The following is a 12,020-nucleotide window of genomic DNA, read 5'->3' on the forward strand; positions in this document are numbered from 1 at the left end:
ACTGCAATTTTTGTGTGTTTGATCCAATAGCTTTTTCTTTGGAAATGATACTTGAAACAGGTTTTTTATTCCTAAGATGTTTGAGTCTGTGGCACAGTTACTGAATCCCATACACATACTCAGTGCTTTTTTTGAGGGGGGGAAGGGGTACACATTTTGTGAATCTTTGTACTTTTATCCATTTACTGTATTTATTTTTCCCGATTTAAACTATCAAGTGGTGATTTTCTTGAGTCAAAATGAGAATACCTCTAAATATTTTTTAAGAAAAAAGCACTGGACATACTTAAAAATAATAAAATCTTTCTCAGATTTATTTATGCTGTGGCTCAAAATCCATTTAAAATAGGTTTCAAGGTAATTTCTCCAAAACAATACTGTTAAGTACCACAAGATGGTACTGTGCTTTGACAACTAATATTTCCTCCTTGCTTCATGCAGCTCATGTTTTTCACCAGAACAGAAGATTCAACTAATTTTTTTAGAAGATTCACAGAGAAATCCTATGTCTATTTTATTGTATTTTAAATATATTGTATGCTGCTTCAAGAACTTCAGTTAGTACATGGGGTATAAATGTTCCAAAGAAATAAACAAAACCTGTGCATACCTACTCAGTAAAGCCCTATTAAACTCAACGAGATTTGCTCCCAGGAAATTATGGCTAGGATTGCAGTTTTAAGGCTCCTACTGTTGGTTCACCATATGCCTTTGGGTAGCACTGTAGCTAAATCCCTATAGTATTACACATTGTCACTATCATAGCTTTGGCACAAAATGGTCCATAATCCTGTATAATATGCCTCATACACCCTCTCACTGAATGCATATATTAGTTTTCTCAGGGTTCCAGGTAGATGTGGATAGGATTGCAACCCCATCTTTTTTTCCACTTGGAAAACTGGTCTGAATTAAATCAGAAAGCATTACTACCATGAACAGAATGGTATGCCTTTTGCAGTATTCTAGCTATGCTACATAAATAAAGGGTGTTCTGTCTTTTTATTTGGAATGATAGGATCATTTTATTTAGACATGCCTACAGGTTAGAGGAAACATGGAGTTATTTAACCACGGTCCTGCATGGATGCAGAATACGCCAGGTAGGTCTCCTTAAACAGGGAATTGTGTAGATGATATCACAGTAAATACTTAACTATGTACACTAACTGACTTCTCTTCTAAAGGGAGAGGGGGTAAAGGGCCCCCTCAGCTGATCATACAGGTGAGAGGAGGAGGTTTGTAAGGGATAAGGCATTTGTTCAGGTATTTTTTACAACAGGAATGTACACACTTCAAGCTTGTCAGATTTACTTTGTTTTGTTTGATAAGATCTTCCTGCCAGAGAAAGATGCAAAAGAGAAGGGTTTAGAGTTAAAGAACAAAGCACCTAATCTGAGCACATTTTGTGCGTAGAAATTTCAGTACCAGAACTATACTGAGCTCACAGTCCTTTCACACACAGGTCCACTCCTGGTTAGCTTTCTTCATTTCAGAAGCCTAAGCGAGGTTGGTAAAAGTTTTGTCACTGCATAAGTTAAACAAATTGGGTGTTGGAAACTTTTCCTAATCTACTGCATATCAGCTCAGATATCCAGCAGTAGCTCCCCATCTACTTTCTGCTCCCCTCTGCTTTAGAGATGTTCCTTTGCTTATAAATGGTTCTTAACCTCATAATGCTTGTTCCTCATTTCCAGTGGCATGATCACTGCCACAGATATGCCAGAAACAGGAGGGGAGCCATGGAAAATTACTTTAAGAGAGAATTTGAAAGAGTCATGAGAGGAGGAAGAAGAGAATATCATCGCCTAGAATGAATGATTTGAATGATTGCATTTCCTTCAATTTACTCAAGCTGTGCAAAACAACACTGAGTAGAGTACATTCTTATTATGTTTTTGCTGATTAGTGAAATTGGTATGGGAGCAAATTGTGGATATTCAGAAGTCTTGGAAGATAGTGTTACTCACACTACAGGGTAGTACAATGGGAAAATTACCTAACAAGAAGCTCATAGCTTCTGAATTAAGCTTCTACACAAGCATCTGTCTAGAAAGAAAAGAATAATGGAGTATTATCATGTCTCTTATTCTCTCCTGATCTTTGCCCCAGAGACAGATACATTATTGATCCATGTTTATACTCCATATGAACTAATCTACCATATCAGTGCCATAAAACAGAACTCAAGTCTGATAAAAAAAAAAACAACTGATGGAAGCTTCAGAAGTTTTTTCCATTGATTCCAGCTGGAATGAGCCCTGTATCTTTTTAACTTGGTAACTACAGTACTATATTTTCAAAATGTTTCCAACCGAAAATGTTAGCTATCTGAGTTAATTGTATCTCTCAATATAAAGTCATATAAATGTAAACCTGAGTCATGAATATTCCTTTTTTATTTGATGTCCATGTCAGGTAAATATTTGAGGTATATAAGTAGAACATCATTTGATGCCTTTTAAATATATAACTTTAGTAGCTGTTCTTTCGTGAGTCAATACCACACAAGGCAGTATGTGGGTGCAATAGTTTACTGTGTAATAGCTTACTTCTGCAAGCTGCTGCTGTCTAGTTGTTTTGTACTGCAATTCTCACCACCCCAGCCAGTATGGCTGACAGGGATGATGAGAGTTGGAGTCCAAAAACTTCTGGAGGGCTCCAGGTTGGGGAACACTGACTTAGTACCCTTCACGGCCTAGGACCCTCGTACCTACAGGACCATCTCTCCCAGTATGCCCCGTGGAGGACCTTAAGGTCCATAAATAGCAACACCCTAGAGGTCCTGGGCCCTAAGGAAGACAGATTAGCCTCAACCAGAGCCAGGACCTTTTCAACACTGGCTCCGGCCTAGTGGAATGCTCTGTCTCATGAGACCAGGGCCCTGCAGGATCTGATTTCTTTCCGCAGGGCTTGTAAGGCAGAGTTGTTCCACCTGGCCTTTGGCTTGGAATCAACTTGATCCCCTTCCCCCTTTCTTTTTTCCTTTCTCCTTCTGTGATGGAACTCCTATTTGGGGACTTCCCTGGCTTTTTTCTGGCTAGTTGGATAGTTGGCCAGTCTGGATAGTTGGCCTTGGTGAAGATTTGACATTTTCATCCCCCAAAACTTTTTGATTTGAGTTTCTACTGAAACGAGGCTGAATTTTAATGTTGTATTTTAATCTTGTTTTTAAGTTGTATTTTAATCAATTGTTTTTATACCTGGTGTTAGCCGCCCTGAGCCTGGTCTTGGCTGGGGAGGGTGGGGTATAAATAAAATTTATTATTATTATTATTAGTAAAGCACATTCCATGTATGTAGCAGATCCCAGATTCAGTCCCTGGCATCTTTAATTAAACAGATACCAGGGAGCCAAGCTTGGAAAGACCAAGCATGCTTGGAAAGACCTAGCATCCCCAAAGGAAACCCACGAATTTGGTCCCTGCTTATGTAGGGGACGTGGGTGGTGCTGTGGTCTAAACCACTGAGCCTAGGCCTTGCTGATTGGAAGGTCGGCAGTTTGAATCCCCGCGACGGGGTAAGCTCCCGTTGCTTGGTCCCAGCTTCTGCCAACTTAGCATTTCGAAAGCATGTCAAAGTGCAAGTAGATAAATAGGTACCGCTCCGGCGGGAAGGTAAACGGCGTTTACATGTGCTGCTCTGGTTTTGCCAGAAGCAGCTTAGTTATGCTGGCCACAAGACCTGGAAAAACTGTCTTGTCGGCTCCCTTGGCCAGTAAAGCGAGATGAGCGGTGCAACCCCAGAGTCTTTTGTGACTGGACTTAACAGTCAGGGATCCTTTACCATTACCTTTTATGTAGCCATATAATTCAGATAGCATCCACTTACGATCTACTCATGGAAGAACAGTTTCCATGTGTACTTGGAATAGGGCTCAAAAGAAACTTCCTCTCTTCAGTTTGTTGAAGTGAATGGAACTCATTTTGACACAGTAAATGTTATTTGCAGTGTGGCATCTCTGCTATAGTCTTAGCTGCATAAAGTTGAGATTTTTCAATACAGGATAAAATGTGAGAAACTATATGGCATACCTATACCAAAATCTTTAAGTGTTAAGGGAGGTTTAGCATGCACAACTGAGATGGGCCCTCAAGGCTTTCTTCAGTACTGTAGCATAATCTAATAATCTGTTTCTGTTTGTTTTCCCCCTGAAAGAATGCTGTTAATTAAAATATTAAAAAACCTAAACATTCTTGAGGGTTAATTACAAATATCTCTCAATTTCATTCTTTGTTATTCCACTGCTAGGTAATTCTGCTCAAGGTGAAACAAACCAAAAAGACTTATAAGCTGGAGGAATATATCACACAATCACTTGCATTTCGTAGCTGTATTGACAGCCTACCATTGCTGCCATTAAGGCAGCAGCATCTCCAGAGTTTTGCAATGTTTTGGTCCCTTAGATGTTGCGGCTGATGACTTCCGGTGGTTGTTGTTCACAGTCAAGGAGGAGATTCCTTTGTGGTGGTTGGTTGCTTAACACGACAAACAATTTCATAGCAGCCCGGAGATCCCTTCTTACTTTCTCCTGTACCGGCAGGTGGTTGTAATGCGAACATACCCTGTTGAGCACATGAGCGCAATATGTTTATAACTGAAAAGACAGATTTACCACTTTGAGTAGAATTGCCTTACTTGCTGCAAAGATGGGGAACTTGTGGTCCTCAAGGAACTGTTGGTCTCCAACTCCCATCAGCCCACATGTAGCATGGCAAATGGTGGTTGAAGAACCATATATACTGCCTTGAACTCATTGACGAAAAGGCTGGATATATATGGATAAACAAACAAACAAACAAACAAACAAACTGCCTATGGTGGGTCTGCATTGGAGCTCTCATGCTTGAGGTGTTTTTGTGTACTTTAGTGCTCAAACAGCAGAAGCAAGAGCCACCAGGTTGTGTAGGAGAATCTGCCTTATAGTTTTTCAAGCAGAAGCACAGACAAGAGTATTTGTGTGACTTTCTAATTTTCAGTTTATGCTGGACTCCTTGAGGGAAAGTCAGTGTGCTGCTGGTTCACTGTACTTCCAAATCATACCTCAAATGGTTATTCCAGCATTCCTTTAAAAGGACAACTTTCAATGTTGTTCTTTCTTTCTTCTAGAACAGGTACCCCCAAACTCTGCCCTCCAGATGTTTTGGAACTACAACTCCCATCATCCCTAGTTAACAGGGCCGGTGGTCAGGGATGATGGGAACTGTAGTCCCAAAACATCTGGAGGGCCGAGTTTGGGGATGCCTGTTCTAGAAGCTGGATAATAGTGTTATCTTAGGTTGCTGATACTATGGAAGGACAGTTTGAAGGAGGTGAGGACAGGTGACCCCACCTAGGCCCGAAGTCACCCCCCCTCAATAATCACCCCAGGTCTCAAAACTGTCCAAAATTCCTTTTCTGTCTTCTAAAAATCCACAGCTAAAGTTTTCCTCTGTTTTCTCACAAGATGCTGTGGCATAGGCAAAATGTTACTTTTATCAGTACGAGAGAGCTTCAAAAAGCTAATGAATAGGCTCTGTCAGAGCAAGCCTAAGAACTGACTCTTATCTCATTCAGTTGCAACATCTTGGACATGCTGAACCGCAAGGCTCCTCGACCCCCTTGGCTTCTCACCCCCTTTCCTGGGAAGAGTCCAAAAGAGTCCCAAGACAGGAGCTTTCTGTTCATGCTCAGGAAACACATGGGGCAGGACTCTTGAAGAGGAGGAGAAAGGGGAGGGAACTGGAAGGGGAATATATACTCTGTGCAAATGGCTGTGAACTCGTGCTTGTTTTGTAAATCTATCACGCTTGCTCCTTCTACCAGTTCATGGATGGTAGAAATAAAGCTTTTTCTCTGAAACTATTCCTTGAGTGTCTGTTGACTCCCATCTCCCTCTCCCGGGCGCATAGCTCTTCTCACCCGAGGCTAAAAAGGCCACAAGTTAAAATCTTTGTTGTAGAAGCAGCTCAAGTGAAATAGCATTGTCTTATTCTAGAAGGTCAGAAGGATCAAGGGTTTGGAAACCAAGCCTTATGAGGAACAGTTGAGGGGGTTGAATATGTTTAGCCTGGGAAAGAGGAGACTGAGAGGAGATATACTAGCCATCTTTGATATACAATAGATGAGATATATGAGCCAAAGGGTGGCGAGCCTTTTGGCTCGAGTGGTGGTTAGGCATTGTGTAAGCCTTATTATGGGAGGGGAGGTTGTTGCCTCCACCTGCCCCTCCACGTTAAGAGTATCCCGTTAAAGGGATCTGGGGGCGTGGTACCTGTCCGAAGCTTGGGCATGGGCTAAGGCCATACCACCACCCCAACGGTGACCCAGGGGGTATTCTTAATTGATGTATATCATAGGGCTCCCCCTTCTGGTGGTTGACCTTATGAGACTTCCTTCAGATGGGTCAGGCTACAGTCTTGCTTCACCCAATTGCCTAAGCTAAACCATTCACATCTGTAACCAATAAAGTTGTGGCCTTATTTATCCCATTAACCCAATATACTTGTGTTTGTGTATTTATTTTGGAGGGAGCTGCGGGGCCCAGGGCCTCGCCACACAATTGAGATTCCTGCTTTTCAGGTGATTGGACCACATGTCCCTTGGGGTACCTTCCAACTCTACAATTCTATGATAGTGGCTTGTCGACCAGCAACAGCTTTCCTGGCTTTGCAGAAGATAGGAGTGGGTTCATGGTGAAGAGTGCATATTTGCTTATCAGAGAAGCAGGCAACGTAATGCTGCTAACCCTCCCAGAATCCAGTAGCGTTACAGAAGTTTTAGCAAGAATGAGACTAGGGTTGCCATCTTTTCCTGGCAGAGTGGCTGTGTCTTTAACAACTGCAATGCAATTACAGATAGGTAGCCGTGTTGGTCTGCCATAGTCAAAACAAAAAAATTCCTTCCAGTAGCACCTTAAAGACCAACTAAGTTAGTTCTTGGTATGAGCTTTCGTGTGCATGCACACTTCTTCAGTGTATCTGAAGAAGCTCATACCAAGAACTAACTTAGTTGGTCTTTAAGGTGCTACTGGAAGGAATTTTTTTGTTTTAACTGCAATGCAAGCTGAAGTCCTTATGTTGAATTTCTGACTGACAGCCAGAAGAATAAAAGCACTAATGGTGATGTCAGTGAGGGCGGGTGGGACTAGGTCTTCAGAATCCCTATGAGTGAAGAACCCCTGATACCTGTTCACATGAGGCTGCCTTGTGGGCAAACTGTCAAACACAACTGCTGCTATGGAGCTATAAATGTTCTATGGCAGCATAGTATTCTGAAGTAAGGAACATACATTGGATTCTGGAACCTTGGTCTTAATGGAACAAAGAATATCCTGGATCTCCCCTGAAGCTGTTCTGTTTTGCAGTAGCTCAGGCTTAAAGTTAAGGAGGATCACTTTAAATGGGTGACGTCTAAAAGTCATACCTAATTTGCAACAAAAGATAAGAACAATTTGCTTAGTGTGCTAGTGAAATCACTGTGTACATTTCTGTGGGCAATGTGCAAGCAGGTGAGATTCTTGAAATGCACACATCCTTGGCTAGTTTAGCTCTTTTAGTTGACTCACAAGTTGCGCTGAAGTTATGTTCTGGGGAGTGTGTGGAAAGCCAAAACTGCATATTAGAAGAGCCTGGAACTGCCCGTGCACAAGCATCCCTACCTTTCCGAAGCTGGTGCACTCTGTGGGCCTTGCCTCCCCTCACCCTCTGGGAGGCTCCCATGGGGCCACCTGAGATCTCACAAGACCAGAACATCCCAGAGCCCACTAAGTAAGTCTGAGAGCTTGAAAGCTTTTAAGCTTTCTGCCTTGTGTGCATTTAATTTGTGCGATTGCAGCTGGCCAGCTGCTAAGCCAAGTTAAACATGTGCAAGTTGTGAGTCAGAGGTGTTCTTCTACGGCAGGGGTCACCAACTTTTTGGGGGCCTGTGGGCACATTTGCAAACCAGAGAAACTATTGTGAGCACAATCCACGCACCACAACTGTGCATCATGCATGCATGGCAAACACACTCTTTCCCCTGCAGCCAATAATTTGGCTTGGAAAAAGAAACCTCCCTGGAGAGTGGAGCTAGGAAGCCAAGAGCTAACCTTTCCCCTCCAGCTGTAACATCCAGGAAGTGCTATGAGTTAGCTGGGGAAGGAAGGATGAACATCTCTCACCAGCTACGTGACACCCCTATCCCTGCCAAAAATGGCCCTTCCCACCACAATTAGGATTGCAAAAAGTCTCCGTTATCTTGAATAAAATACTTCCTTTGAGCCTAATTTCTGCAGGAGAGCAGGGCCCTGTGGGCGCCAGCAAAACCCTCTGGGCGTATGTGCACTCATCCTACGTGCCTCAGAGAATAAGTTCATAATTGCCGATGAATATGAAACTAATAAGATACAATATCAAGTGTCCTGTGGTTACCGTTGTTCTTACTGATTAGCTGCCTGCCGCATGCATTCTTTTTCTTCTTTCCCCTCCTCCCTTTCTTGCGCCGCCCCCCTCGGCGCTTAGACCTGCAGCTGCAGCGCTTTTTGTGTCTTGCCATCTTTTCTTGGGATGGGCTGCATTAAGTTCCCAAGCGAGGGGCTTCCATCCGCCAGCTGCACTGAGGTAGCCTGTCTGCTCTGATGGTCTTTGAGTTTCTGAGGGAACATGGCAAGCTGAAGCTCCTTAAGGCTCCTCAGGGGTTTGTGATGTAATAAGTGGACCTGGCTGCTATCCTGCCTGTCAGCACCTGAGGGCACCAGCTGTAAGTGGAAAAAACAAACAAATGACCGCCAGATCATGGCAATGATAACTGATAATGCTGCTGGTGATTTTCCTTCCTCCCCAGCCTCTAATATGCCTTAAATTTACAATTTGAAGAACTCATTGCCACAGACAGCTCTAGGATGAACAGTTCTAGGATGAGTCTTGCCAGTGCTATCCCATTCGCTCCCCGTTTTGTTTTCTCTTCCCAAGTAGCAGAGAGTTCCTGGCAGCCTTTGGGAGATCATTTTTATCTGCTTCCCAGTAAGCCATGGGCATTTACAAGAGCACTTTCTTGTATATGTGTAACCGTATATGGAAACTGTTCAACAGCCAGCCTTTTAAAGCTGCAGGTTTCTAGCTGCATTGCACTTGTAATTCATAAAGGTGAAGACCATCAATGGCCATCAGATGTGGTGGCTATGCTCTGGAAGGGGAGAGTGCTGTAGTAGTCAGGTCCTGTTTACGGGCTTTCTGTGGGCATCAGGTTGGCCACTGTGAGAACAGGATGCTGGGCTAGATACACCACAAGCCTGTTACAGCAGGCTCTACTTATGTTCTTAGGTGGTGACCAGAGAAAAGGGCTCCCCAACCCTTGACATGGCACATTCTTTATGAAACTCCCCATCCTATCCCACCATTCTCTTCCTACCATAATAGGGGAAAGCATTTTCGTTTGCCCATACTTTTTAATCTTGTAGTTGAATACCTTATATTTTTACTGGTTTTGCTGAATTTGTAGTGGTTGTGGCTTTAATGTTGTCTTTGTATATTACATCTGTGAGTATCTCTGAAAAATCAAGGCTAGTGAATTCTTATTGGTCTTTGGCCTCTGACCATTTAAAAGCCACAAGGACCGGATTAACTGATTAACTCCTGATTAATCTATTAGAAATCTCTGGATAAGTATAGACTGAACCCATTAAGTTAAGAAGTTAGGTTTTCCTCTTTTCTTCTTCTTCTTTTAAATAGATGAATGACTATTGTAATTAATAAAAATGATCATAATGTTAGAGGTTTTTATTAAGTAATAAGTTGGATATCACACATGTGGGTGAAGGAAGTCACACGGGCATTTGTGTATAAGGGGAGGTGGCTGCAAGGTTAGATGGGGGGAATTTGCAGAAATAATATATTCATGTTATGTATAATGTTCAAGGTGTATGACAATTAACATGTAATGTGAATTAACTAAAAATAAAATCAAATCAAATAAAAATTCACAAGGACCACAAAGTGAGAGCAAATGACCACGTCTCACTGAAAAGAAAGGATCCAAATAACTCATCTAAGACACCTATTTACAGAACACCCACTTAGTGATGTTGTGTGTGGTTTTTTTAATGGAATTTTTTAAGCTAATGAGGTTAACTTGCATAAGGTAATTTCCATTAGGAAATTTTCAGTTTGCATGTTTTGATGCCCTAGAGCAGGGGTCAGCAACCCGCGGCTCCGGAGCCGCATGTGGCTCTTTTACACCTTTGCCGCGGCTCTGGGGCGGATACTAGCGAGGGGAGGAAGTGCATTGTGCGCCCTGACACTCCCCACTGTGGTGGGCTCTCTACTGGCTGTGACGTCGCATGGGGGCAGTGTGTGCGTTAGTCACGCACCGTCCCGACGTCACCTTCCTGCCCGCTGTCAGATCACGGCTCCAGAGATATATTTGTTTTAAATGTCGCAATGGTTTTGCGGCGCCCAGGTTTTTTTTCTTCGGAAACGGATCCAAGTGGCTCTTTTTGTCTTAAAGGTTGCAGACCCCTGCCCTAGAGAGTGATCTAATTTAACATGATTGTTTTCTTTTTATTTGGTAAGCAAACTTTTAAAAGTACTCCATGCTGATTTTTTGTTCCAAATTTTATACAATTGTTTGTTTTAAAATATTTGAGGGGGAGGGGAATTAAAGCACACAATGCAGCTTAAATGTTATATTATGTAGCAGTTTTAATGGAATACAGTGGTACCTCTAGTTACAAACTTAATTCGTTCCGGAGGTCCGTTTTTAACCTGAAACTGTTCTTAACTAGAAGTGTGCTTTCGCTAATGGGGCCTCTTGCTGTAATTGTAAAATTCTTGTACCAGTTTAAGGACACATCTCTTAACAATGTTTAACTTAAGAAAACTAAAGGAGGGGAAAAGGGTACTGAAATTGTTGACAAACTAATAAATTTTAGTAACCCAAAGAACTATGCATGATATGCTGACCCACATACCTGAAAGACATTTAATTACAGCTATGAAACTGCCTACGATTGTATTTACAAATGGGAAGTTTTTAATGTTTGATGTTTTATTGTGTTTTTAATATTCTCTTGAGAGCCACCCAGAGTGGCTGGGGAAACCCAGTCACACGGGTGGCATAGAGATAATAAAAGTATTGTTATTATTATATTAACTGAATTTCACCTGAAAACTTGCAGGCACAGTGAGCGCCATTTGATCTGCCTATTAACATTTGCACAAGCCTGTCGTTTTGGTGGCATTAAGATAACTTTCCATCCTATCCTAGTGAAAGTTGATCACACTGTGCAGAGAAAGGTCACAGCAGCACTTCCTTCCCAGTTAAGTGGTAATTAGCATATTACTTGGTCTTTTGTTTGTCATGTCCTATTAAGTAATCTGTGCTGTTAGCAGTTATAGAAGTAATAGCCCTGTTTCTGTTCTCAGCGGAAATTATGTTAAGCAATGCAAAGAGTGTAGTTAGCAAGTAACACATATGGGTCAGCATATCATGCATAGTTCTTTGGGTTACTAAAATTTATTAGTTTGTGAACTGTGCATTTCAAATTATTTTCTTATTCCATCTTATCAGGATGGAATATATTTCCAGGGATGATAAACGGTTGCTCATCACAGAGGAAGGTGTGTCGTAACTGAAAAAATAAAAATAAAACCTGAGGAAGCCTGTGTTTCTTTGGGAGCTGTATCCACCAGGGCAGCCCTCTTTGACTTTTGCCTTTTCTGGCTGCACTTTTCCTTCACTGGTGCTCCTAGCCTGAACCAGTATGATACTTTGGCTTGGGTGTGATAAAACCCAGCCTCAAACACCTGCGTCTTCACAGAATAACCCTGGGCGAGCTCTTTCTCAGGGGTCAGCAAACTTTTTCAGCAGGAGGCCAGTCCACTGTCCCTCAGACCTTGTGGGGGGCTGGACTATATTTTGGGGGAAAATATGAACAAATTCCTATGCCCCACAAATAACCCAGAGATGCATTTTAAATAAAAGAACACATCTACTCATGTAAAAACACGCTGATTCCCGGACCATCCGCAGGCTGGATTTAGAAGGCGATTGGGTCGGATCCA

General features: G+C 42.3%; 2 long non-coding RNA genes across 2 annotated transcripts; one reads left to right on the plus strand and one right to left on the minus strand.

Moving 5' to 3' along the window:
* Positions 1 to 4,203: 4,203 nt before the first annotated feature.
* On the minus strand, positions 4,204 to 8,614 carry LOC309373447. Its single transcript, XR_014170026.1, has 2 exons — positions 8,391 to 8,614; positions 4,204 to 4,565 (listed from the first exon to the last, which is right to left on the minus strand). It is a non-coding gene; the product is annotated as an uncharacterized lncRNA (long non-coding RNA).
* Positions 8,615 to 8,841: 227 nt separating this feature from the next.
* Positions 8,842 to 11,607, plus strand: LOC309373462. Its single transcript, XR_014170055.1, has 3 exons — positions 8,842 to 8,981; positions 11,135 to 11,283; positions 11,527 to 11,607. It is a non-coding gene; the product is annotated as an uncharacterized lncRNA (long non-coding RNA).
* The last annotated feature ends 413 nt before the right edge of the window (positions 11,608 to 12,020 follow it).

This window comes from Podarcis melisellensis (assembly GCF_964234715.1).
Source record: "Podarcis melisellensis genome assembly, chromosome: 7".
In the NCBI taxonomy this organism is placed as follows: Eukaryota; Metazoa; Chordata; class Lepidosauria; order Squamata; family Lacertidae; genus Podarcis; species Podarcis melisellensis.